The sequence below is a fragment of the Papaver somniferum genome, unplaced genomic scaffold (genome assembly GCF_003573695.1).
Source record: "Papaver somniferum cultivar HN1 unplaced genomic scaffold, ASM357369v1 unplaced-scaffold_33, whole genome shotgun sequence".
NCBI lineage: Eukaryota > Viridiplantae > Streptophyta > Magnoliopsida > Ranunculales > Papaveraceae > Papaver > Papaver somniferum.
The window spans coordinates 4,481,724-4,509,195 of record NW_020644373.1 but is presented as its reverse complement, the minus strand read 5'-3'; the positions used below and the strand labels follow the sequence as shown (position 1 = coordinate 4,509,195).

General features: G+C 37.6%; 1 long non-coding RNA gene across 2 annotated transcripts; it reads left to right on the top strand.

Annotated features, from left to right (window-relative positions):
* The first annotated feature begins 24,537 nt into the window (after nt 1–24,537).
* Nucleotides 24,538–27,472, top strand: LOC113341976. 2 transcript variants are annotated; one of them, XR_003356294.1, is made up of 7 exons: nt 24,538–24,736; nt 24,848–24,932; nt 25,447–25,708; nt 26,150–26,255; nt 26,346–26,509; nt 26,764–26,866; nt 26,957–27,472. It is a non-coding gene; the product is annotated as an uncharacterized LOC113341976 (long non-coding RNA). The 2 variants fall into 2 exon arrangements; XR_003356293.1 differs by having other exon boundaries at nt 26,764–27,472.

Sequence of the window (27,472 nt, the reverse complement as noted above, 5' to 3'; positions counted from 1 at the left end):
ACGAATTATGACGAAATTCTTCATTCATCTACGCCTTCCGCGCGTGATCAGAATTCATCTTCAGCCGTTAGTCTCATTTGCTGAAGCCGGCGGCGTTTTGCTGCTAAGCTGCAAGCCTTTCATCTTCAGCTTTCCTTTTCATTAATAATTCATCTCGTCACTGCTTCTCTTCTGCATCCGCTAAGGCTAAGAAAGCGTTGATTCCATCACGGACGACTCCCAGATGATCGAGAGACATAAATGCATCAGCTTTCCAGCGTCTCTGAAAGGTTGATTCACCTCGGCATGAACATCTGCAGAAGACTTCATATTTGACTTGATATTTCCGGAGCGTTCCCCGGAAGGGCCAGAAGAGTGGTTGTAACCAGAAGTCACCACTATCTGAGGCGAAAGACATGCCAATAACAAACGCGTAACAAAATGGTAACAATCCAACTCTTACCTATTTACAATTTCACTAGCTGTAGTGATTATAACGTCAGAATTTCGAAAACTTGCTCGTTCTCTCAAACCTGCAAAGACGAGCAAAATATATTATTCAAAATCATGATTGATTTTCATAAAACCGTGAACAACCCACGTGAATTTTAACATCTACTGGTTTTTCAAAAACTAGATAGACGTCCATTCTAAAATTGTGAAAACTCACATACAAACATTATTTCACCATGTATAATGGTCAACTTTCAACAGTTGTTCAAAATCAAAACACGATTTTACAAAATATATAAATATTTAACGTGAAACTCACGTAAATTTGAAAAATATATCTATATTTTTTTTTGCTCCCTCGCACGAGCATTTGTCTTTGAAGCGAGAGTATATTTTCAAAGATTTCTGAAAGCTCGAAGATAAAAAAATTCATGAAAGCTCATAAACAAAATTTTATTACTAACAGACGCACGTTTATTAAAAAAAAAACTTTTCTCTCGTACGAGCATCCACCTTTGAAACGAGAGTTTATTGCACTTTGTGAAATCTCACATATTTTAAAAAATAAAATTTTGGTTTTCGTGAAAGCTCATAGACAAAATTTTATATCATCAGACTGAGGTCTATTTCGTTTGTTCCTTAAATTAACAAACGAACGAGCGTTTGTTCCTAAAACAAGGATTTCTTTTCTTGGGCTCTGACCCATGAATCCTAAATAAACCAAGGTTCGATCACCAAATCAGCAGTTCTACACCAATTTGTGCTCGATGCTCGATCATGATACTGGGATCTTCGTTCAATCCATGGTTCTCGTGCAATTGAAAATCCGGTAACATTCTATCTTACGACTAAGTTCAATTACTTATTTCGTCTGAAACTAGAAAATCACCATTTAGTGCTGACTGAGGAACATGACTTCCCCTCACTAAGCATGGGACTTAATGTAGATGGTGGATTTTCGACAAGGGTTAAAATCATAAAACCATAATTATACATGCTCCTGATCCAACAATCGGATGAGTATTGAGGCTCATGTCTCTCATTGAAGCACGAAATCTTATGCCATAAAACCTCTGACTGAGAAGGCTATCTCTCAGAGTATATGTAGATGTGTAGTCTCCCGGCTGAGGCCACGACACATCTCATGAATACTGAGCAATTTCAGTAATTGTTTCTGTATAAAATCGAAATATTGGACGGCTCCTAGACAACATGCCTGCTAGTATAGAGCAACAACGTCTTCAGGATGCAACCAGGTTTTCCCTGACTATATAGGAGAAATATGACACTCTAGCAAGTTCATATTGCTCAACTCTCAGATAATTAATGCTCCTAGATAGGAAGCCCTGCTAGTATTGAGCCATCGATTAATTATCTCTAATAGTAGCTGAATATTCAACTATATTCTACGATTCTTTGAATGTTTCATTACTTCAATTTATGGTTTTCCCAGCAGAATTCCATGGATTAGTAATAAATATTCAACGTGCAGGCATCTGAGCATCGAATAAGCCCTGACTAAAATGGTGCAAGTGTGTTTAGCAATAATGCACAGACCAGCATCTGAATGCGCGAACGAGCATTTGAGAACACGAAGGAATGATGAACCTATGCAAAATAAGAATAATAATAATAATAAAATATTTGCAAAGGTGCCAGGGGACTGGGCTCACCATCCGGCCAGTCATGCCGTGACCAGTCCCGCTCCCAATTTTATATTTTATTATTTTTCTCCGTTCTCATGAAAATCCTTTCATTTGAGCAAATCTCCTTCGTTTCAAGGAAATTCCCTAATCTCATGATATTTCCTTATGTCAAAGAAATAATAAAATTAGGAAAGGTGTCGTGGGACCAAGCCCACTAGCCGGCCGGCCATTCCCTGGCCGTGGCCGGTCCCACACATCACGGTTCCCCATTATTTTCTTATTTCCCTAAAACCATGAAAATTCTTTGATTTCATGAATTTTTCCTAAACCCATGAAAATTATTATAAAATTAGGCAACCCGTGGGACCGGGCTCTAGTCGGCCGGTCATGCCCTAGCTGGTCCCACACGCCCCTTATTTTATTATTATTACTTGTTTTGTTTTCCTCATTCCATGAAAACTCCCTGATTTCAACAAAATACTTTGGTTTCAACAAATCTCTTTGATTTTATGAATATTCCCTAAAATCATGAAAAATACATAAAATTGGGAAGAGTTCCCTGGGACCGTGCCTGTTGGCCGGCCAGCCACGCCTTGGCCATTTCCGGTCCCACACTCCATCATTCCCTATTTTATTATTATTTTATTTCTGTCATCTCATGGAAGTTACCTAATTTCATAAAACTCTCTAGTTTCATGGAATTTCCCTCAGTTCAGAGAAAATACATAAAATCACATAAAATTGGGAAAAATGTGTGGGACCGTGCTCGTCAGCCAGTCGTCCATGCCTTAGCCGTGTCCGGTCCCACACCTTGTAATTCCCTATTTTATCTATTATTTTTCATCATCTCATGTATTTTTCCTAGTTTCAGTAAAATCCTGAATCCTGCATATTTTCTCAAAATGTTGCTCAAACGCGCACCAGAAAATATCGAAACTCTCAGGACTGAGACACGAACACCATGGTGACACGGGCACATCCCCTTGACCGACCAAGGGTGACCTTAGGGCTTGCAAATGGTCGGTCCCACGTTTTAATGATTTTAACCTAATTTACTCAATTGCTCATGTTAGGTTCAAACTATTTTCAAACAATTGAGGGTTCGCTCAAACGACCATCAATTGGTCCCACGGCCACCAAGAGCCGGTCCCATGACCTCTTGGTCGGTCCCTCATCTTTTCACAATTAGGTTTTATTATCTGTCGCTCACACGAACATTATTTTAATAAATTATTAAATCAACATTTAATCATTCTTTCACCAACTGGTCTTCAAGAGACTTTGGTATTTTACTCATTCAAGCATCTGGGCGTTACATGGTCGACTCATCGTCCCCTGCAGCCGGTCCCTGTGGTCCCTGCTTCGCTGATTTTCAATAAATCGTTTATTCATTAAATTAAGGTTTTGAATACAGAGCTCTGCAAAAACATAATTTTGAGCAGATTCAAAGGCTGATAATTTTATGTTGATCCTACGATAAACACTTTTATTTATTATAATCGACCCAGCAGTCAGTATCTTAAATTAATATTTTATTTGGTCCTGCTGCCAACAATTCATCAAACAAGCAATATTTGCTCAAGCCGGTAATATTTGCTCAAACCGGCAATACTTGCTCAAGCCAGCAATATTTGCTCAGATTAAAATAATATTGGTTCAACCATCAATATTCTGCAATTCAGCAACACTTGCTCGTCCTAGTTTATCAACATAATAATACCTCGTCTCAGCAGACATTTAATTCATGAGTCTCAGAATATTTGCAAATTATGTTCAACTCAGAAAATACAAGGACTCACCATCCCATAAAGTCAGCAACTGACTCCACAATCACGAGACATCAATCGTGTCACATGGGGGGATATTAACTAGGGTTTTAGTCTGGCGGATTACGGGACGTGTGTTCATACACACGATGAGAATGTGAGCAAGTCGTGCAATCAGTTGGAAGAGTCAGCAAAGTAGTGGGTGGAAAATTAACTAAGTCTCCGCACGATGAGCAACTGGTTTTGACATGATTTCCCACTTCCCCACTCTCTGATTCCAGCAACTGTCACACTTCATGGGATCATGGTGTTTTCAACTCCGGCATTATAAGATGTCTCTGAATCCTGATTGAAAGGACGAGATTTGAATACTCAAACATTCGTCTAAAACAAGGATTTTCTCTGCAAGTTCATACAGACAATCTTTCGTCTACACGAACTCATTGTCTAAGCAATCACTCTCAATTGAGTAAAATTCAATCATTCAGAGCGTTCTTACACTGAAGTCACAACACACCTATAATCTCAGATCACCATTGATCCCACACATTTCTCAGCTTCCCTCCTACAGATCAACCCATCCTCTCTTGTGACCGAATTGACTCTAGAACGACTATTGTTCTTGGTTTAGGCCGGAGTCCTACAGATTGATCTCTCGAACTTAAAACACTCCCTTCTTGCAATACATTTGTGTGAGGTTCAACATTTCGCTCGGTTCAAGGAGTCTCCACACGGTCGTCTCCTCAATTCCAGCAAATCGTTTTTCCCCATCTACAACTACAATTATCTTTAACTTCAAAATGAAGAATGGGAGAAGTACCTGACTATGGAAATGTCGACTTAATTTGGTCTCACATTTTTTGCACTAAAGGTTGGCATTCTCAATTAGAATTTTTATAGGGAGAGTGTTGCACATCAACACACTGGCAGGCTAAATACATGGATATGGCATTGACTGAGAAAATTAAATTTTGGTCCACGATAACCTGGGGTAAATTAAAATGTGCCTAATTGGAATGCATGGTGGGTGATTTCCCTTTGTGGATGGGGAAAAACGGTTTGCTGGTTTTTTAGGGAATGAGGGAATCGATCTGACCAAACTGTTCAACCTCACACAGATACACTGCAAAGGGAGTGCTTATATTCGAGAGATCAATCTGTAGGACTCCGGCCTAAACCAAGTCAATGGTCGTTCTAGAGTCAATTCGGTCGCAAAAAAGGGGTTGATCTGTAGGAGGGAAGCTGAGAATCGTGTGGGATTAGTGATGATCAAGGATTGTGGATGTGTTGAAGGTTTCTGCAATTTTTGGTGAACTGCTGAAGTTGAGTTCTGTGAATCAGTTTTAAATCGAGTTGTTGATGAATGGTGATTATGTTCGGTTGTCCTCGATTTAGACTTATTTATATTGCAAGAACGATGAACACCCTGATTCCTGTAAGTGTGACGGTTTCTTGAGTGAAAGAGTGGGAAAGTGGAAGATCGTGGTGAAACCAGTTCCAGGTCGTGCGGAGACTTGGTTGATCATTCACCCAATACTTTGCTAACTCCTTCAACCGTTGCACGACTTACTCACATTCTCTCGTTGTGGATGTATCCACGTGCCGTAGACCGCCAGACCAAAACCCTAAGTAATATCCCCCATTTATGACGTGATTGATGTCTCACGAATCGTGGAGTCTGCATGACAGACGTGTGTTTAATTAGTCACGTTGACTGATTTAGACAATGAGTCTAGATTTTGTTGAATTGATCATGAATGACGAATTTCTCAGTGGAACATTCGATTAACTGAGCAAGTGTTGCTCGACGAATTACTGGATATTGATGGTTGGACCAATATTCGAGCAATTGATCAAGTATTGCGAATTACTGAATATTGATAGTTGGGAAATTGAGCAAGTATTGCTCAATTCGACGAATTACTGAATATTGATAGTTGGATCAATATTCGAGAAATTGAGCAATTGCTCTATTCGACGGACTACTGAATAATTACTGAATATTGATAATTAGATCAATATTCGAGCAATTGAGCAAGTATTGCTCAATTCGACGGATTATTTATTGGTGATGTGGCCCAATAAAATATTAATTAAAATATTGGTAGATTACCAAATATTATACAATTAATCGGCGTGTTGTTTACTGGATCAACATAAATTTATTCGGTATGTGAACATGCTCAGAATGATGATTTGTTGAGCATTTGTTCAAGACCCTAGTTTTTGATCGATTGTTCGTTAATTGGTGGATCGCTGAAAATAGGTCGAGTGACCGACCACGTGGAATTATGGACGTCCACGTGGTGGCCGAGCGCTTGAGTGAGCGTGCACCAGAGTTGGTGAAAGAATGATGATTAAATGCTGGTTTCATCATTTACTGAAATAGTGTTCGTCTGAGCATTAGGTAATAAAAACTAATTTATGGATGGGTGAGGGACCGGCCAAGAAGGCATGGGATCGGCCATTGAGGGTGTGGGACCAGCTGATGGTCGATTGAGCAAATCCCAAGTTGTTTGGAAAGAGCTTGGACCCAATATGAGTAATTGCACAAATTAGGTCAAAATTAGGAAAACGTGTGGGATCGGATTTGCGCAAGCCCTAGGGACGACCATGGTCAGTCAAGAGGGCATGCACGTGTTACCATGGTGTCCGTGTTTCCGTACTGAGAGTTTCAGCATTTTCTGATATGCGTTAGAGCAACATTGTGAATTTTCAGAAGAGTTTCATCTTGACTGAAATTCTTGATTTTCGCTGGAATGAGCATGTATGCTCAATTGATCAATATTTTATAAATATCAAAATAGAAATATTTTAATATTCTTTTCGTGAGTAGCCTAGTCGGTCATGTGACCATGTTGAATTTTGGCGTTTCATGGTTTGCGCAATATCTGAGAAAATATGGAAAAACCATGATTTTTGCAAACAGGGGAGTTTCACAAGATGAGAAAAATAACAATTTATGAAAAATTAGGGATTGTAAGGTGTGAGACCGGCCACGGATAGGGCATGGCCGACCGGCTAAGTTGCCCGGTCCCGCAACACCTTTCTTTATTTTTTATTATTATTATTTTTCGTGAAAACTACACAAAATTGGGGAAACCACAAAATATGGAGAAAACATGAGTTTTGCTCAAACAAGGAAAGTTGCTGAGATGGAGGAGTCTTCATGAGTTTATGAAAACAACAAAAATAAGGAAAAATAATGGAGGAAGCATGGGACCGGCCACGTCTAGGGCACGGCCGGTTGGCCCGGCCAATGGGCGCTTCTCCATTATTTTAATATTGTTATTTTCTCTCTACTGTTTTGTGCGGGATTCCTCATTTGTCCATATTTTGGATGTGCATTCGCGCATTTGGGTGCTCGTTCGTGCATCATTGTCGAGTACACTTGCACTATTTTGTGGTGCTTACTTAGTGGTAGTCCAGATGCCCGATTGTTGAGTATTTATCACTAATTTATGAAATTCAGTGGAGAATGATTCATGAAACTGAATAATAAAAGTGAGTAGTTTTTTATTATCAATTCCTAGGATCAGCCGTGGATTCGACCATGAATTCGGAATAATAAAATAAGTATTACCATTCCATGGGATCGTGGATTCGACCATGAAATCGGAGTAATAAAATAAGTGGTGATATTACCATTTCATGAGACCAGCCGTGGGTTCGACCATGAAATCAGAGTAATATCTAATACCATTTCATGAGATCAGCCGTGGATTCGATCATGAAATCGGAGTAATACGTTTATCTATTACCATTTCGATCATGAAATAGGAGTAATGAGATAAGATAGATTATCTTCTAGGTATTCAGTGGTGAATGTCACGATAGAATTTAATCTCTTGTATAGTGTTGCCGATGTCCTGAAGACATTATTGATCTCAATCTTACGGAGAACCTTCTGGGTATGTACACGGTCTCTCTACATAGTCAGGGAACAGTGAGTATCACCGACGTCCTGAAGGCGTTATTGCTCTCAATCTGACGGAGAACCGCCCAATCGTTCTTTTGTGTAGAGGCAGGTACCTCTATGTAGTCAGGGAACAACGAGGGTCACCGACGTCTTGAAGGCGTTTTGTCCTCTCAATAAACAATTATGTATGGAGGACCGCCCAATCTTTCTTCTACATATAGGGATGCGATTAAATGCACGGCATCGAATGCTCAGCAAGTTGGAGGCCTTTCGAGAATCATATTCATCGTGGATCTGAGAGGTACTCAATCAGAGATCGTGAAAACCGTTCACGGTTCGTAAAATATGAATCGTCACATGCATTTCTGAATCCAGGTCAGAAACATGCAGTATCATGATTTTATGATTTTGACCCTTGTCGAAAATCTACCATCAACATTAAGTCCCATGCTTAGTGAGGGACAGTCATGTGCCGCAGTAAGCATTAGATGGTGATTTTCTACGAGATGAGCAGCGGAACTGAGTCATACAAAGGTATTTTCAAAACCCCGATTTTCTCCAATGGTGTCATGTACAAGAAAATTCTCAGGTGAGGATCCTGATGGTGTGATGGAGTGTCATCTCGTGGTCACGGAGAGATAAGGCACTGCTGATTTGGACGATCATGTATCCTGTTTTGGTCGGTTTAATGTTTGCGGGCCCGAGCCCAAAAAGAAATCCTTGTTTTAGGAACAGACGTGCGTCGTTCGTAGTTAAGAAACAAACAAAATATAGTGATAAAATTTTTGTCTACGCGCTTTCACGAAAGCCAAATTTTTTTTTTTAATATGTGAGATTTCCCAAAAGGGAATAAACTCTCGTTTCAAAGGTGGATGCTCGTTCAAGAGAAAAGGGTTTTTTTTTTTAATAGACGTGAGTTTGTTAGTAATAAAGATTTTTTTGATGAGCTTTCATGAAATTTTTTTATTTTCGATATGTGAGCTTTCATAAATTTTTGAAAATATACTCGTTTCAAACACGGATGCTCGCGCGAGGGAGCAATATATATATATGTATTTTCAAATTTACGTGAGTTTCACGTTAAAATATATTTTTTTAAAGCCAATGTTTTGACTTTGAACAATTGTTGAAAGTAGACAATTATACATGGGGAAATAATATATGTATGTGAGTTTTCATAATTGTAGAATGGACGTCTATCCAATTTTTGAAAAACCAGTGAATGTTCACACAGTGAAAACTTATGTGAAATTAAGTTTTTGATTTTCAACAATTGCTAGAAGTAAACAATTTTTGATGAAATACTGTTTGCATGGATTTTGTGATCTGGTAGTATATGCACAAAACCAATGAGTGTTCACTCGGTGGGAGTTTTGCTCACGCGGTGAAAATAATGTGAATTGTTCACATGATGGAAGTTTCGTGAATTTTTCACAGTTTTATGCAAATCACGTTATGGTTGTGAATAACGAATTTTGTTCGTCTTTGCAGGTATGAAGGATCGAACAAATTCTCGAGATTGTAATCACTATAGCTAGTGAAATTGTAAATAGGTAAGAGTTGGATAGTTACCATTTTTGTAGACGCTGTTGTGAGCACCTTTATTCCATGATTCATTTCTTTGTTGAATCCTTCGCTTTGTATGAACGATGTGCCGAAGTAGCCACTTTGAAAGAATGACTGACTCCCATGATTATAATTCCAAATATGGTGTTTCCATAGATGAGATCTCTACAAATGCAACTTTAAGAAATGGTACTTCTGGGACCTCTGAGTGATGGTGAGAGATCCTTCATAATGAGTTGTACTTCTTGTTATTTCATTAGATTTACCACAGGATGATCGAATAGTGAGATCCCGAATCAATGTAGACTCCACGGAAATGGAAGAGAGTCTACGGGAGCGGAGAACCCAGCAGTAAGGACTATAGGATGATGTGCAGTCCCCATCCGTTTCTTTGGTGAGTTGTTAGCGCTCCTTGTGTCATGACCTTTCCCTGCCCGTGCAATTAGGATCACGAGACCAAGGTTTGTTATTTATTTTCATACTTTTGCTCCATGACGGTCTTCAACTTGTTCCCGGACAAACAATTCAGGAATCCAGCACTGACGAAGAAGTCGATGTAAGTATCTCTTTCGTGCAGGTGATCGTGGCATCTCATTGAATGAAATAATAATAATTGTTTTCGATGTACCTAGGAGGAAATCATTGTAGATAAGCAGCATGTAACGAAGCGTGCTCTTCTTCTTTGGGACATGAGAATATGGAAGATTCCTGAAATCCCAAACCGAATGAAGATAGTGGAGTTTCCAATGTAGATTCCGGCATTGCCGAGCCTTCAAATGATTTAGAGACTCCTCCAGTAAGTACATATCCTGTAATTTCTTTATAGAAATATGAAATCGTTGATTTGTGAATAAATGAATGAGAATCCATGTAAATTTATTGATAACTTTGCCGAAATACGTCACCAGAAAATTTCAGACTTCAGATTTTACTAGAAACGTTGTAGAATCCTCGTATGAAGTCGGATTTTCGCAGTCTACATATGTATCTTCAAGCACAGGAAATTCCTAATTTTCTAAAGAAGCTTTTTGAACTTTGAGCATGTTTAGGGGCTGAAAAAGGCGAAATAGTGAACTTCCAGGAGACCTTCAGAACTTTTTCAGATTGCATGTTGTCTGATGTTTTGGATACATATCCTTGCTCGTCCATCCGATTGTTATGAAATTTGATATGTTGTAGAGAACATTCATACCAAGAGAATGGTATATGACTCAACCTTAGATTCCTTACCAATTGCTCCCAGTTCATCGTTTCATATAAGGCAGTGCAGAATTTCTTCAGATGTGCTTGTTTGAAAACATGTTTCATGACTTCTACACTATTTGCTCATGTCTCGGATGCATAGTAGAGAACTTAGATAGTGATAGTTCACTTACATGCTGGGTTTTATGATTGTGTTGGGTTTCCATGTTTAAGACGCTCTAATCCCATGTAATCTTCGCATTAGGTTCCATATGCCGAAGTTGGGAATGAGAGAACCAACAATAATGAATTGAGCAATCCTGGGGCTGTTGATGATGAGACACGCATCCCTGCACCTCAATACCATGAAATGCTTGCGGTTGATGCTGTAGAGGTGACTGAAACTCCAGTTATGCCCGAGATAGTGGAACCCGAGTCGAGAATGGAAGAACTACTCAGACAGAAGCTGTTTCTATGGCTGCTGATGCTGCTCCAGTGACGGAGAACCACATGATAGTGCATGAATATCTTCATGCAGTGATTGCTTTTAATCCTCCGTTTAGTAATACACTCCAGGGCCAGAAGTATTGTTACTCGAGATGTACTCTTTGATTGGGAGTACAAATTGAAGAATGCTGAAGAATTCACCTTTAATATGAAGTGGCTTCGTCAAAAGGTTGATGCTATCAAGGAAGTAGTAGAAGGAAACACACCTTTCACCAGTGAGGCCGTGAAGAAGAAGATGGCTGAAGTTGCTGAGTTGACCAGGAAGCTGGAGTCGGAGAGAGCAACTTTGCAAGTCTTGGAGGATGCAGAAAAGCAGAAACCATATTTTGCCGACTTTCTTTAGTTTTCTTTCCATAGTCTCTCGAACTTTGAACTTCTGAGAGATGTGAGGCTTTTAGATTTCGGTTTTGGTTTTGATTTCTTGATTGGTGAGTGATTGAGGATTTTCTTTTGGGTTTTGGATCTGATAGAGATTTTTTCTTAAATAAAGAACTTTTATAAATTGCTGAATTCAAATACTGGATGCGAGTATTGCAAACGTTTTGGAGGAATCGAAAATACATGTGAAAGGAAATACTAAAAGCAAACCAAATATTTATGTGTCTAGTAGGGAACGTCTGAATTGCCGAATACCTCAGACATCCAAATCTTTGAGCCAATTCTCATGAATTACTGGTATGGTCCTGCCATCCATGTTGATTAGCTTATAGTATCCTCAAATTATGGATCTTGCAACCATAAAAGGTCCTTCCCAATTGGATCTCCTTGCAGAATGGAGATCACGTTTAGCTGCCTTAAGAACTAAATCTTCTTCCTGGAATTTCTTAGGCTTGGTTGTACGCGCCTTGAATATCTTCTGCTGATTTGGGATTCCCCGAGCAGTGGATTTCCATGGTTTTGGTACATATGGACACTCGCGCAAAGGGAAGCATCTAGCATACTGTTTATCAAACTCAGCCATTATCCTGGAGATGACCTTGTCGGTGGAGTGCTGAATTTTGAGAGGTTCTACATCTAACCACTTGGTGAAGTATCGCTGAGGCGAAACTAACCACTCATAACTTGGCAATAGCTAGGTTTTGAGCAGAACTGAGTCCCCGGACTAGGGTAGCATATTTGAAAATTGGTAATACATATGCATCAGTGGGAATAAGACTTGCCTGAGTGCGGAACCTTCTGACGAATTCGTGGGCGCTTTCCCCAGGTTTTTGTGTGAGTTCCATCAAGGCTTCGAATTTTCCCAAATGCTTGAACGGTTGATCATCTTCCAAGTCAGAGCTTTCTTCAACAGAGAAATGTGTAACTGAAGATGAAGATACCGCAGCAAATTTTCCAGCATGAATCCATGCTCGCCTAAGAACCATGTCATATCCTGGATCCTCCTTAATTATGAAGAATTTAGTTTCTGTCCAGATTGAATCATTTATCATATTGAGAATGATGTAACCGTAAGCATCCCTAGAGATTCCTTCATGATCTCTGATTGAGATAGGAGCATGAGTTGCTTCTTGTCGAGTGATTCCAGCAGCTCTGAGGGTTTTCAAGAGGATGATGTTAAAGCAGTGCCAACGTCGACCAACGCTCGCTTGAATTCATTTCCTTTGATATGGACTGTAGTGAGAAGTCCCCAGTCATACATCTTTTTGTCTGTTGTTGGAGGTTCAGGGAGCGTCTCCTGAATTGTTAGTTGTTTCCCTGACACAATGTGGTTTAGTGCAGTAAACATGTCATCTCTTTGGGCCTTTGACAAGTACAGCAACTCGTAGACATGCTCAATTAAGGATTGAACTGCTTCCTTGACCGGTTGTTCGGAGAGTGCAAACGTTCTGATAGGGTGCAAACGTTCTGATAGAGAGAGGATTTCTGTGCACTCCTTCAGTCCCCAGTTCTCCTGAGTCGGCCTTTTCTTTGAGTATGCGCTTCAAAGTTCTGCAATCACATGTTGGATGACTGACGTACCTGTGAAAATGGCAGTAGCGTGCATTTTCCATTTGTTCCTCAGTTGGTTCTTTTTTTACAGAAGTTAATTTGATTGCACCATCTTGAATCTAGACTTCTAATAGTTCGATCACTTATTCAATAGGAAAAGGGAAGTCAGGCGCTTCCTAATCGTTCTGTTGAGGCTGAACTGGTGGTTGCGTGTTTCTAGTTTGGTTGTCCTTCCTTGGTGCTTTTGGAGGGTGAGACGTCGGAGGAGCATTCTTGTGTTGTTGTGCCTCAGCTTTTCTCTTGCTCCCTTCAGCAACATTCATGGAAGCTTCAACGTTATACTGCTTGTTGATCAAACGCCTGTTGGTGCTGCTTCGAGCGTTTGGTTCCTCGACTTTGACAGTTTTTGTTCTTTCTAACAAAGCTGGAGCAGTGGTTGCTAATCTCTTGGCCGCTTCATGAAGTCTGAAAAGGTTTGAAATCGGAGATTTTCCAATAAGGCTCTATAGACTGGAATCATTTCGTTGATGCACAAGTCCACCAGTTGTTTCTTAGTAACATTAGGATCATGACAATCCAAAGCTTGAATTCTGAACTTCTTCACATAGTCATTCGGATTTTCAGTATTCTTCTGAGCCATCCTTCCTAAGTCGGAAAGGGTAACTTGCTCAGAAACAAAGAAGTATTTTATGTAGAAAGCATTAATCATTTCTCCCCAATTCGTTATGCTCCCTGGTGCGATGTTGTTGTACCAAGTATACGCTCGACCCGCCGTAGATTTTGAAAACTCCTTCAAACGGATAACATGGTTGTGTTCATGCTCTCCTAATGCTTCCAAGAATCGAGAAACGTGTTCTCGAGCATTCCTCGTTCCATTGTAGAGTGTGAACGTTGGAGAAGCGTAGCCTTTTGGGAGAGGGATTCTTTGCGTAGCAGCGGGATATGGAGGTTGATGATGGTGCACAGACAGTGTATGGCCCTTTCCCTGATTCTCCATAAAACGTTCCAGGTCCTCACGAGTGATGAAACCAGCGGGTTCTGCAGCTTTGTGGGCCTCTCCATCGTCGTGGACTGGAATAACTTCAGGATCCGTGCTTGGAGATGTTTCTATGTCTTTCCCTTTCTCCTGAGTTATGTCTGACATCTTGTCAGTAAGAGTTTTGAGGTATCTACATAGCTCCTTCTGAGTAGCAGCCATATCAGTTTGATTTTTGGCGAGAACTTCTTGGACTTTCATGAGATCAGCAATAGTGGGTGGATTTTCACTGATTTCTTCGGGATGCCGGCCGAAGATTGGATGACTTTCCATATTGATTTCAGGAGGAGTAATGTCATCACCATTGTTGGAAGCAAGAATGGTTTCAGGAATACCATCATTGTTATTGTTGTTAGTGCTAGCTTCGTTCGCATTTGTAACTAACCCAGACCTAAGACCAGCCATCTTGCGAAAATTTGAGATTACAACCGAGAGAATGATCTCCCACGGTGGTCGCCAATCTGTGGATGGGGAAAACGGTTTGCTGGATTTTTAGGGAATGATGGAATCACCATGCGATGGAGATTCCTCGAACCGACCAAACTGTTTAACCTCACACAAATGCACTTCAAAAGGAGTGCTTAGATTCGAGAGATCAATCTGTAGGACTCCGGCCTAAACCAAGTCAATGGTCGTTCCATAGTCAATTCGGTCGCAAAGAGGTAGATGGGTTGATCTGTAGAAGAGAAGCTGAGAATTGTGTAAAATCAATGATGATCAAGGATTGTGGATGTGTTGAAGGTTTCTGCAATTTTTGGTGAACTGCTGAAGTTGAGTTATTTGAATAAGTTTTAAATCGAGTTGTTGATGAATGGTAATTATGTTCGATGGCTCAAACTACCTATGGTGGAAAATTGTTATGCGTACTTTTCTTCAATCGCGTGATTTCCAATCATGGGTTTATGTTGTTAATGTCTATGAGGTTCCCTTCGTTATAGTTGAAAATGTTACCATGCCTAAAAATATCGGTACATATACTGCTGCTGAGTCAATTGCTACAAAGCAGAATTCCGACAGTTTGAATGCCATCATGCATGCCATTACCCCATATCTTCGACACCATGTGGCCTCATGCTCCACGTCTAAAGATGCTTGGGATACTTTAGAAATTGTATTTGAAGGTAACTCCAGCGAAAAGGAAGCTAGGCTTTAAAACCTTAACTCCGAATGGGAAAACCTTCATATGGCAGAAGAAGATTCATTTGATGAATTTTATCACAAAATGTCTGAAATTGTTAATGCATCTTGTGCATTGGGTAAGACTATTCCTGAAAGGGAAATTGTGATGAAGATTCTAAGATCGCTGCCATCTAAATACAAATCTAAAAAACATGTCATCGGTTAGGGATATAACCTTGACACTCTTTCGAGAAATACGCTTGTCGGGAAGCTTAAAATTTTCGATCGCGAACTTAAATCAAGAGATAAACATCACTTGTCTAGTAATCATGTTACTATTCCTGATGGAAAATCTCACCGTTCTAAATTTATTGATAAGAAAAATGAGAATTGCTTTATTTCTACGTTGTCTCGGTTTATACAGCAACTTAAGAAAATTCTTAGACAAAGTAAAAGAAAGTCTCAAAAAGTTAGATCAATCAAAAAGGAAGATAAGAGAGTTCAGAAAAACTATACTAGCGAAACTGGTCTCATGTGTTGTAAAAGTATCCATACTTCCAAAGATCCAGATTATGAGGTGAATAATATAACTAGAGCATGGATGAATACTCTTTATTATTGTCTTGAGGATGAAATCTGTGATTGTTCTCTTAATATCTTTGCTGAAAATCACAATCGTGATTCTTATACGACATATCGAATAACTCCGACTGTGTCTCATAAGTGGTGTCAGCAAATGTCACCTGGTTATGTATCATTCTCCAGTCATCTTGACAACAAGGGTGATACATAAGAACACAAGATGCTACTAAAACTCTCGGTTTCCTTGTGTAAAAATCAGGATCATCTTAGCACGAATGATCAAAAGCAGTCCTGCTCTACTAAACGCTGTGTGCAGAAGAAGAAGAAGAAATATCCTGTGAAATCTTTTTTCCCTCAAAAAGTGATTTCTAGAACGGTGCAGGATTTGCGCAAATCAACAATCAAGTTTTTCAAAATTGTTATTAAAAGGGAAAAGAATGATGTGCATAACTCTTCTTTCCTAAAGAATAAGCAAAAATTTGGATTAACAAGTTCTTCCTCCCCTCACGAAATATATCCAAGTCCTATATTGGATTGGATTGGAATGATTTTGATCTTTAATCTTGTTGTTTATGATTCTTTCGTCTATCCCTCTTAGGCAAGAATCATGATTTTCGAGAGGGTTCTGTTGGAATGTGTTTGTTAATTGGGTTTTTTTTGTTTATTCTCCTCTTGTACCGTTATTGTTCATGTACGGTTTCTGACTCTTTAAAAGAATTTTTATGGAGATAACCAAATTCTGTTAGGGTTTGGTAAAAGGTCATTTTTGGAAAACTCTTCATCTTCATTCCTTTAAAATGAAGTTTCTCCTCTTCTGGATGATCATTTCATTTATCTTCTCTATCATGTCCTCCTCTAGTATTTCAAGCAAAGAAAGTGATTTTGATAAGCTCTCGTTAACCATGAATCTTGTCTTGGAACAAGTACGTGCCATGAAAAGTGAACTCGAAGCCTCTTCCAAAAGACTTGAAGAAAAGATGGATAGTCTTGAATCCATGATTGATCTAATCGAAGATGAGCTTGATGAATACAGGGAATATGAGAAGAATAGTCAAAGTAAGTGAAATGCTTCATAGGGTTTTTTGTTGCCTAGTATGTCTTCTTTTATTTTTAGTTGGAAGAATAACTAGTGCTTGAATAGCAATGATTGTGACTGCACGTAGCTATTATGTTTCATCTTCTTGTTCTTTTTTAGGTTTATTGGTATAAATTCTAAAAATATTTGGAGGATGATGTTGTTGCAGTATTAATCCTTGTGATTTGTTATTTTGCAATTTGTTATGGGATATGTATGTTTGCGTCCGTGAACTTGAAGATCCCATATTATGTCAAAAGTAAAGTCGTTTGTGATCGGTATTCATGTACTGGTGAAAGAATGAATAGACTTTTGACAAATACAAAAGTTAAGCCTATATTGTCAATTCTTTGATGGAATATAGGTTAACATCTTTTGTTTTCAAGGATTATGTCTATTAATATCGTTATGGAAATAGTGATTGAAGATAGAATGAATCCTTGAGTATTCCGCAGTAGTGATCATCCCTGATCCATATTTTATGTATTACTGTGAGGCTCCGTAATGTGTCTTATGTTGAGCACGATACAACCAAGTTGATTAATTTTTGATTAGCTTTGTTGGTTGTTCCGTAAGGTACTTTGTGTTGAGAATTTTTGAACTAAATTAATCATCTTGTTTGGTTATTTAGTTATTGCTCCGTAAGTCTTTTTATGTTGAGCAAAATAAATGACAATTGAATTGATTACTTTTGTAATTAGTTTGGTTGTGTATTCCAATTAGATTAATTATGGGTTCACTTGTAATCAATCTAGTTGAGTATCTTCATATCCATAAGATTTCTCTTATGTTGAGTATATGAACGATTATCCTATTCATTTTCTAATGGTTATGTTAGTCGTATGCTCCGTAAGTTCTCTTATGTCGAGCATAATCAATTAAGTTGATCACTTTTTGTGTTTAATTTGATTGAGTATTCCGATTAAATTAATCATGGGTTTACTTGTGATTAATTTGATTGAGTTTTTTGGATATAGAAAATCAATCTCATGGTTTTTGGTGTCCAATAAAAATCCTTCTTTTCTTTTTGAAATTAAGGTCGCTCTTGTTGTTCTTTCGAGAATGACATCAAATGGGGGAGAGTTCTTTTGAACTTGTGGTTAATGGTAATGTCTTGAGGGGAGTGCGGCTGTGGAATATTAGAGGGGTTATCTTGTATATTTAAACTCCTTGATGAATGTTATTAGCTTCGGCTATATGATTGCATATAAATTAGATGGTATGTATTTTCTTTTAGTCTATAAAACGACTCTTTAGGAAATTTCATTATGATCCCGTTCTTGTACCTTTGCCAATTTTATTGACAAAAAGGGGGAGAATTAATATGTAGTTCACACTACAAATACATATGGTTTTCGAATCATTGTGTAAGGGGGAGTGGTTTCCATGTGAGATGGAGTATTGACTAAGAGGGAGTGATACATATCACCATAGTATTATTGTTGAAGTTGTGATACAAGTGAACTTTGATACTGTGTAATAATACTATAACACTATATAACAATTATCGAGACCGATGCTTTCTCATTGTTATAGCTACAGATCTTCAACAACGGTGATACTAAACTTACAACGTTTGGGATCATTGGAGTACTTGGAAGTGACGAAGATTTCGAGGAATGTTGAAGATTAGACATGTGGAATAGGATCTACTAAAGTTTCTTTATCATTTTTGTATTCCATATGTATTGATAGCTTAGTCACTAAAATTGACAAAGGGGGAGATTGTCAGAGCATTGCTCGGTCGAACTCGCATGCGTTGCTATCTCAAGCATGTTTGTCAATGTTAGTGATCAAAACTATAAGTCTTGATTTCTAGTCTATTATAGCTAAGTCTCGGACTAGGATAGAAAGTGTAGTTGAGCTCAAGGACTTCATGGCGATTCATCGTACAAGAATAAGAACTACTCAAGGAACCGGTGGAACTTATCGACAAAAAGGTATGTGAAGACTTGAACTTTTCTATCACTCAAAAGTCTATCTACTCTATCTCCTACTCTTTGAGACAAGAAGTCGTATGTTATATATATAGACTTGGATTATACACATTTGGTATTTCGAGCCGAGTATACCTCTCCTATCTATATCTCGAAATATGTGTTGGTAAGCTTTTCGCTTCGATCAAGTTTATCTTTACCTAGTGACAAAAGTCATGATATGTTTCAATCACTTTGAAAATTGCTTTGACGAGAAATGGTGTAACAACTGTATAACGTCCTCTAAGAATGTTTCAATGATTGAAATGAGAGTTTAGGTTACATAACCAATGATGGACATAAACATTGTTGTGGAAACACATTTATGTATAAGTCCTATTCCTTGAACCAAAGTTTGCGAACTTTGTTGATCAAGAGAAACCGGAAGAATGGCTTGTTTCCAAGTACGCGAACTCAGTCCGCGAACTGCCGAAATTCCCATCCCGATAAATTCTGCTGGAGTTGACGAACTAGTTGCTTCCGCGAACGTAGTCCGCGAACCAGCGGAAGGTCTCTTGCCGAGATTTTCTGCTGGAATTTGTGAACTCTGCCTGGTTGCTTAAGTCCGCGAACATAGTCTGCGAACTTGAGAAAGGTTATATATCTGAAGATGATTTCTAAACTTAAACTTAAAAAGATTAAGGAATGCAGTTTGCAAACCGTGGCTATAAAAGTTCATGAACCGATTCAATTGAATCAAATCATTTTTGCTTCAATTGTGTCTTGTGTAGTACATAAGATTTCCTTGCAATTGAACAACTCTCTAACTAGTTCTTTTGAAGTCATTTGAACTAGTTATGGTGAAGAAGAACATGGTTGATATGAAATGCTCATATGGCTAACTTTTTGGTTAACTATTGTTGAACCAACAAGTGCATACGTTTGGGTACGGTTAACAAACCTAGAAGTGTGCATTGTCAAGTGTGTGTAACAAGCTAAGTTTTCGATCTAACAGTTGAGAAATATTAGCTTGAATCTAAATCAGTTTTTCATCTAACTGTGAATATTGTTCGCTTTGTGACCAAGGCAAAACCCTGATTTGAAAGACTATATAAATGAGACATCTAGTATTGTGCAAAACTAATCCCCACACCTTATGTGTGATACTAGTTTGCATACTAGAGTCGATTCTTCTTTAACCTCTGGTTTTCTTTTCTCAAACCGGGTTAACGACTTAAAGACTTCATTGGGATTGTGAAGCCAGACCGATACTACTTTTATCGTAGTTGTGTGATCTGATCTTGCATCTTCTATCGTACGAGTACAATCAGATTGATTGGCTTGAGATTGATATCTCCGATAGGAAAGATATAAAAAGTAATCACAAACGTCTTCGTCTCACCGTTTGTGATTCCACAACATCTTGTTTCGCTACCATACGATTAAGATTGTTGTGAGGTGATTGATAAATCTAGGCTGTTCTTCGGGAATATAAAACCGGTTTATCAATTGGTTCCTGTCCACCTTGATTATTATCAAAATACGGAACAAAACCTTTAGGGTTTATCTGTGGGAGACAGATTGATCCTTTGATAGAATTGTCTGTGTGAGACAGATTTGTTTATTGTCTAGGCCTGTGATTTTGGATCGTAGCAACTCTTAGTTGTGGGTGAGATCAGCTAAGGGAATCAAGTGAGCAGTATCCTGCTGGGATCAGAGGCGTAGGAGCATAACTGTACCTTGGATCAGTGGGAGATTGATTGGGGTTCAACTACAGTCCAGTCCGAAGTTAGCTTGGAGTAGGATAGTGTCTTTAGCGTCTTAATACAGTGTGTCTTCAATCTGGACTAGGTCCCGGGGTTTTTCTGCATTTGCGGTTTCCTCGTTAACAAAATTTCTGGTGTTTGTGTTATTTCAAATTCCGCATTATATTGTTTTATCTTTATAATTGAAATAATACAGGTTGTGCGTTAGATCATCAATTAGAGTAATCCAACCTTTGGTTGTTGATTATCATTAATTGATCCTTGGATATTGGTCTTTGGTACCATCCAAGTTATTCCTTATGTTTGATTAAAGACTCGGTGATTCCTATTAGCTCGAGTAAATCAAAACAAGAGAGAGATATTAACTCTTTGATATACTTTAGTCTAGATTGAGTCTGACTGTCTAGTTGATTCTCTAGCAAAGTACATTGGAGTTAGTCCATACAGATTGCTAAGCGAAATATTGGGTGGTATTGTTAGACACCCGTTTTTTCAAATATTTCCCCTGTATAAGGACAACTCTGGTGATTATTGATACGTTCAGATCATAGAAATATGCGTTGCCTGGATGTAAAATATAAGGGAGACCTCAATTAGTTCCATACCTATTCATTAATCATAAACATTTTGACGTTAGTGACATTGTTGGTCGTCATAGAATCCGACTCTTCCCATTTTTGTGAAACTGGAAATGTGATGGGCCATGATTTAGATTCGTCTGCCGCGCAAAAAACCTTTGGAGCCTTCTTGAGTGGATGATAGTTTGCAAGTTATTTTCCATCACATCTTACGTAATTTAATTTGCATCGGATGCAGCTTAAAACAATAGAAAACATAAATAGATTCAAAAGGATTTTTCGAAGGTATAAATAAAAAAAAACATGGCAATTTTAAGATGGTTTGGAACAAAAACAAAAAACGAAAAACCAAACATAACCAAAATAATATTAGCTAAACTGGCAGTGAAGAAAGAGCACCCAAAAGTAGCGTTTTTAATGATTTCCTATGGATTCCGTAGGAAAGTAGGAAGTAAAAGCACAAATACATATACATTAAAGAAATATGTGGCAACCATTATATTGAACAAATTATGGTAAACGTTTTCAAAAAATTTAACCAAAATATTGAGCCGAGGGGTTTGTAAATGGAAAACGGTTCAAAATAAATTCTGATAAACAAAAGCTACTCTGGCTATGATGTAAAACTTTTCTGGTATCCAATTCAAGGAATTTAATTCAGTAGCAAAGCAAAAGAAAGAGAATAAGATATGAAAATAAATCGACAAAGATCTAAAACTATGCAACTACAAAAGTGAAATTTAAGCATTTCAAGTACCTATCACTATTTCATCAACTTACAACATCACACCAAATGCAATCATTCTAGTTAATTCAATGAACTTAAACTTCAAAGTAAGACAACACAAAGAGGAATAATTACCTCCATTAAATTGGGATGAAGATGCGCATTATATTATCTCCTCCTAAAATTGAAAATTTCCAGTAAAGTTAGAATCATACAAGATACATATTATTCCCCACATAACCAGTAACACCTCTCACGATATGAACTAAAAAGATATGAAATATTTCTTGGGTTTGAGTGATTAGTTCCCTCTTTCTTCTTAGCACGGACATGAGATGAGAAGCTTTTTAGAACCAAATGAATAGTTACTGTAGACACGACCACCAAGCCTATTCCGAGATGGAAATAGAACAAACTGAAAGATGTCATCTGGTTAAGCCAAAAACATAAAACAATTATAGGTGTATCTAGTTGATATGTTGGTGCGATGCAAACTAATACTGAGAATAACAAACCAAATAACGAATTGAAGTCGTTGATACCTGTACGGAGGCATCCGATAAAGCGTGAGAAGATGAAAATTATCGACAGACCACAACCTATGACAATGACTAAAAGCCATATAGCAAGCTTCTACCCAAAAACACAGGGTTGAAGTCATATTAATTAGGTTCGGTTCAAGTTCGAAGCACCTTTGGTCGCTTAGTATTCTCCAGTTCTGTACCTTGTTTTTCCTTTGTGGGAGGAATACTTTTTGACAAACACTATTGGTTTAAACCTTTTACAAAACAGACTGAGAGCATCACTGGTTCATAATCAAAATACCCGATCAGTAAATAATGTGATACTCAAAAAGATATTTTTCATCAGAATTCATCTTCAAGTAGGCCATACTAAAATTGTCACAAATCAATCAGGATAACAACAAAAAACTATGCTTCAAAAAAAATAAAATCAATTACGAAAACAAAAACAAAAAAAGAATACCTTGTAAGATTTATTACTACAACCATGTATATTTTAAAGTTGTTATGATGAAAGGTGTTGCTTTCACTCGCTCTAGACCAACAACAATACTCGTCAGAGTAGGGGAAGGTTTTCCTGGGGATTGAAGGTGATGAATATTTCTAAACGTTGGCAAAGAATTAGTAAATTAAGAGGTGGTGGAGTGGTACCTGGAAACTGAGAAGTCTTTTTCTTCATCTAGAATCAAGAAGAAATGAAACGGCTTAATTTAATTGAAATGGAAGAATAGCTACTTAATGGACCACCACTCTTCATCAAGAAGAGTGGTACCCGGAAACTGAAATGTGATCAACTTTCATCCGTAGATTTATCTTTTTGAGGACAAATCTGGACTATCACTTACACAGGAAAATTTAGACAAATTTTGTTTTGGTGTTTTTCCACATCGACGGTTATCTACAGTTCGGATACATAAAGAAAGGTCCAGATTTAATCTACATTTTGGGCACATAAACAATGATCTAGATTTTACCAGGTTCCCTTCATTCCTTTTAGCCCCACTCGATCATTCGCTTGCGCGTTTGACTTTGAATAATAACTGCTAGCCCCATTACTCTTCCCTCAACCAACGCTAAGAAAAAAACGAGTCCTGTTATTAGGAGGAAAACAATAAACAATGGATTTGAGGAGGGAATAAAATTGACTAAATCCAAGTCAATGTTTGGTCAAAGGAGAATCCAATAAATATAAATAAATATTTATAATATACCCATTCCGCCCTTATGAAATTAACCGATCAATGCATTAGTTCAAGAATCCATCGTCGTTCTATTCATCTTCTTCGCGTAACAGAAACCCAAATTTCATAATAACGATTGAACAGACAACCTTATAAGTATGGTCACTATTTTGAGAAATCACGGAAGACTACTCGCGGAGCTGGGAAGATTGTTCTTTGCCCACAAATGATCAAACAGACAACCCTAATTTGGATGAACTACTTCAAAGATCGACCATATACTTGTTGTTGGGATTAAATTTAAACTATAGTACTTAACTTGGCGTCCATATCATTGAATCCTTGATACCGTGATTTTTGTAGTTGAAATGTTAACCCAGCACTTCCCACTTAACATGTCAATTTCTCTAATTATATTTAATCTGTTGCTATGATTAATGAGTGCATAAATCCAAAACCTATATCTTAACCCTACATTTTTTTCTTCGTGTTTCCATTTCAAACTTAACAATACAGTATAGTGCGACAATTGCAGACTAACATATGCTTGGATGAAATTCAAATATATGTAATCCAATTATTTTAATGGTGGTCTTGTTTCGATGATGGAAGGTTGCTGATATATGTGCTTATATTAACATCCTTTGATTTTCATAAGAAATAAAATAGTGAAGTCGCAATTTACACCAGCAGATTGTATTGCTAACCAAAATCGCCAATATTAGATATCAAGGATATTATGGACAAGGGTCAATCCCTCCTCCCAAATTTTAATTCCCTCCTCATAATCTTTCCCTCCTCAAATCCATTTTTCCCCTCCTACTAACAGGACTCAAAATAAAAACGCACCCAAGGAATCAAAGTTCCGTTTATATTCTTTGGTATTTAATGAAATTGAAGATCAGTCATACCCAGTTTCACAACCATTCATCTTTCGCTACACCCAGACAGATTAAGATATGTTTCTCACAATTTTGGATATTTACTTTTTGATGAATCAACGAGGTAAGCCCTAGATATGTAATTCACAATTTTTCTTTTTTTTTTTTTCTTTTTTCTTTTTAAATCTTTTGAATCTCATTGCATTGTTCTTATATTTGATTCATAACTCTGATACCATCAATAATGACAATAAAATCATCCATGGTTTCTCAATCTTATACGTTAGGAAAATATAAAAAGATTCTAAGTCAACAAAATATTAAACAATTCAATCTTCTTTGGGCTGAGGTTACCTTCTCCACCTAATGCAAGAATTACAATTTGGTGTGAAGTAGTATTCTCGGTGGGTTTATATTAATTTTGTGTTCTTTTTATTCTGTATTAATGGTATTATTTCTTATGCTTAGGTAATTTTTTCATTTGTTATTTTTTGGTTTTTAAATGGAAGAACCAGGTTGGGTGCTTGGATATTATGAATTGATTAATATATCAGGAATAAACTGCCAACTATCTCATTTGGTGATGAACATCATGTTAAGGTAGAGTTTTCTCCCTGTTTCTGTTGAATTTTATTTTCGGTGTTAATTGAAAATTATGGAAAATTTGTACAGTTTTTAGGTCGAGCATTTTTATATGATAAATGAATGCTTCAACTTCATCATCTTTTCGTTGTAGAAAGAATAACATTCTATGTTTCTAAAATCACAATGGAAAAAGAATTCAGAATTTTTTTGTCTTAAGACAACTAATAATTTCAAACTTTAAAGAAAAGTATTTCTCAATTGAGAGAAGTGGTAACCTTAAAGCAGATATGAAATCAGAACCATACTCTGTTGAAGATTCATTATCTTCAAAAGATGAGCCTGATAGTAATACATTTTCATGGTAGGAAGAGTTTCTGAAGCACTGTATCATTGTTATTTTATGTTTCTCAGCATATCTAACATGGATTAAATAAGCATATACAAACTTCGATTTGAGAATTGAATTGTCTTTCAAATTGAGTTTTGAGTTTTGATTGAATAATCTAATTTGTTTTTTTGTTATTTTTAGTTTGCAGGCAAATATGAGCATTGTTATCCTTAGCTTGTCGACAAAGTAGCCCTACAACTGTTGTATTATTCTAGATGAAACATCTCTGTGAACTATGAAGAATGAAACTATGCTAAAAGGTGTCTAGATATTTTTTAACTTCCAGGGTGATGGAGAACTTCTATGTGGCCTTCCAGTTTGGCAATGGTGTAACAAGAGGAAAATCTAATAGCGACGTATGACATAATGGTGAACTACTGCTCTTTCGCAGGCTGAAGTTCTGGTAAGAGAGCATTTTTTTGAAATTTTTACCTTAGATATATACCATTGGTTTCCCTTTGTCCGCCAGGAAGTATCTTGGTTGCAATGTGGATTACATCTCTTGCTTAGTATGACTTAATGGTGAACTAAAACTCTTGATTTTAGGAACCGTATCCTGAACTTCTGGAAATTCAATCCCTTTCCATGTGATAGTGGTCATATATTCCCTAAACAAATTCACAATTCTTGGTGAGAGATATTTCTCCTTGCACCCATACCCCAGTTGGACTCTGACAATCCAACAAGTGGGTGACGGGATCGTATGGCCACCTCTAATTCATTACACGACTATACATATGATGGATTATAGGTATACATGTGAGCTAAAATGGGAACATTACCCCCTTAGGTGATCTAAACTTTCTTCACATAAAATTGTATTGTTCTACTATCTTACAAGCAGTAGGACTATTCATTGTTCTGGAAGAGTTTGAGAAGCATGGAGCCAACATCTACAAGCGCGCAAATGTGACTGTTACAATACATTCTTTGTATTATCAATTTGACGGGTAAATATGTATTTTTCTTTAGGTTTATCGAATGTGAAGCACTCAAGGATATTGTGAAACTGAATTAACATTTTTTATTTTCAAATACAGAGTCTTGAAGTTGTTCAAACTCACCAACACGGTCGACGAACATTGCACAGAAGTAGTACTTTAATGAGGCCATGAAGTAGAATCAATATACAGTACTCAACGATGAAGAAGTCATCAAATGGTACCGCTTATCCAGGCATAAACAATGGGCTTCTATACGAAATGTAAGAATTCGCTATTTTAGTGTTTCCATAATTCTATTACACAACAAGGATTACAGTTAACCATCTTTCAATAAACATATATACATTGGTGTTGAATTAAACAATGGGCTTCTATATGAAATGTAAGAATTCGCTATTTTAGCATTTCCATATATATTACACAATAAGGATTACAGTTAACCATCTTTCAATAAACATGTATACGTTGGTGCTGAATTAATTATACTAAGCATTCACTTTTTATGGATGGGTAGAGAAACCACGGATGAGGATATTCCTTTAGATGAAGAGGCCACGAGGACCAGTAACGTACCCTGATCTAATAATCAGTCTCGGGATATAACATTGCATTCATAGGTACACCGTTCGTTAGGCATGATGGATGTCAAATGCAGACACTGTGGACCACTACTCTGGATCTAACAGAGTGATTTATTCTTTTGCCAGTGGCTGCAACAAATGATATAATTGTTCAACTGTACCATGGATCGTATCCCTCTTACATGGCAGCAGAGTAGGTTTCAGAGGATTTGGAGGAAGGGTTGGCCAAAGATATGGGAGGCCCTTCTGCAAGTTTAAAGCAATAAATCCGTTGGGGTCGCTGATATTTAACTTCTCAAGACGCATAACAGCTAGAAGAATCAAGCTATTAATGCCAGAGAGTGGTGAAGGCAATTAAGACAGATAATGACGTTTTCCCGGAAGTAATTCTGTAGTCTATATAAAGACTGTCTGAAAGAGATGTCTACGTCCACCATTGTTGGAACCCAGCAGGAGCTTAGGAAAAAATACAGTTGCATTTTTTTTTATTATATGACTTCTATGATGGACACAAAATGAGAATGGTATTTGGTACGAGTGTTTGGTTGGTTGATTAAAGGTTAATAGTTAAGACTTTAGTAGTGAAGTATATCCTTTCTAAAAAAAAATTGAAGACATGCATGCACAAATGTAACAAGCAGT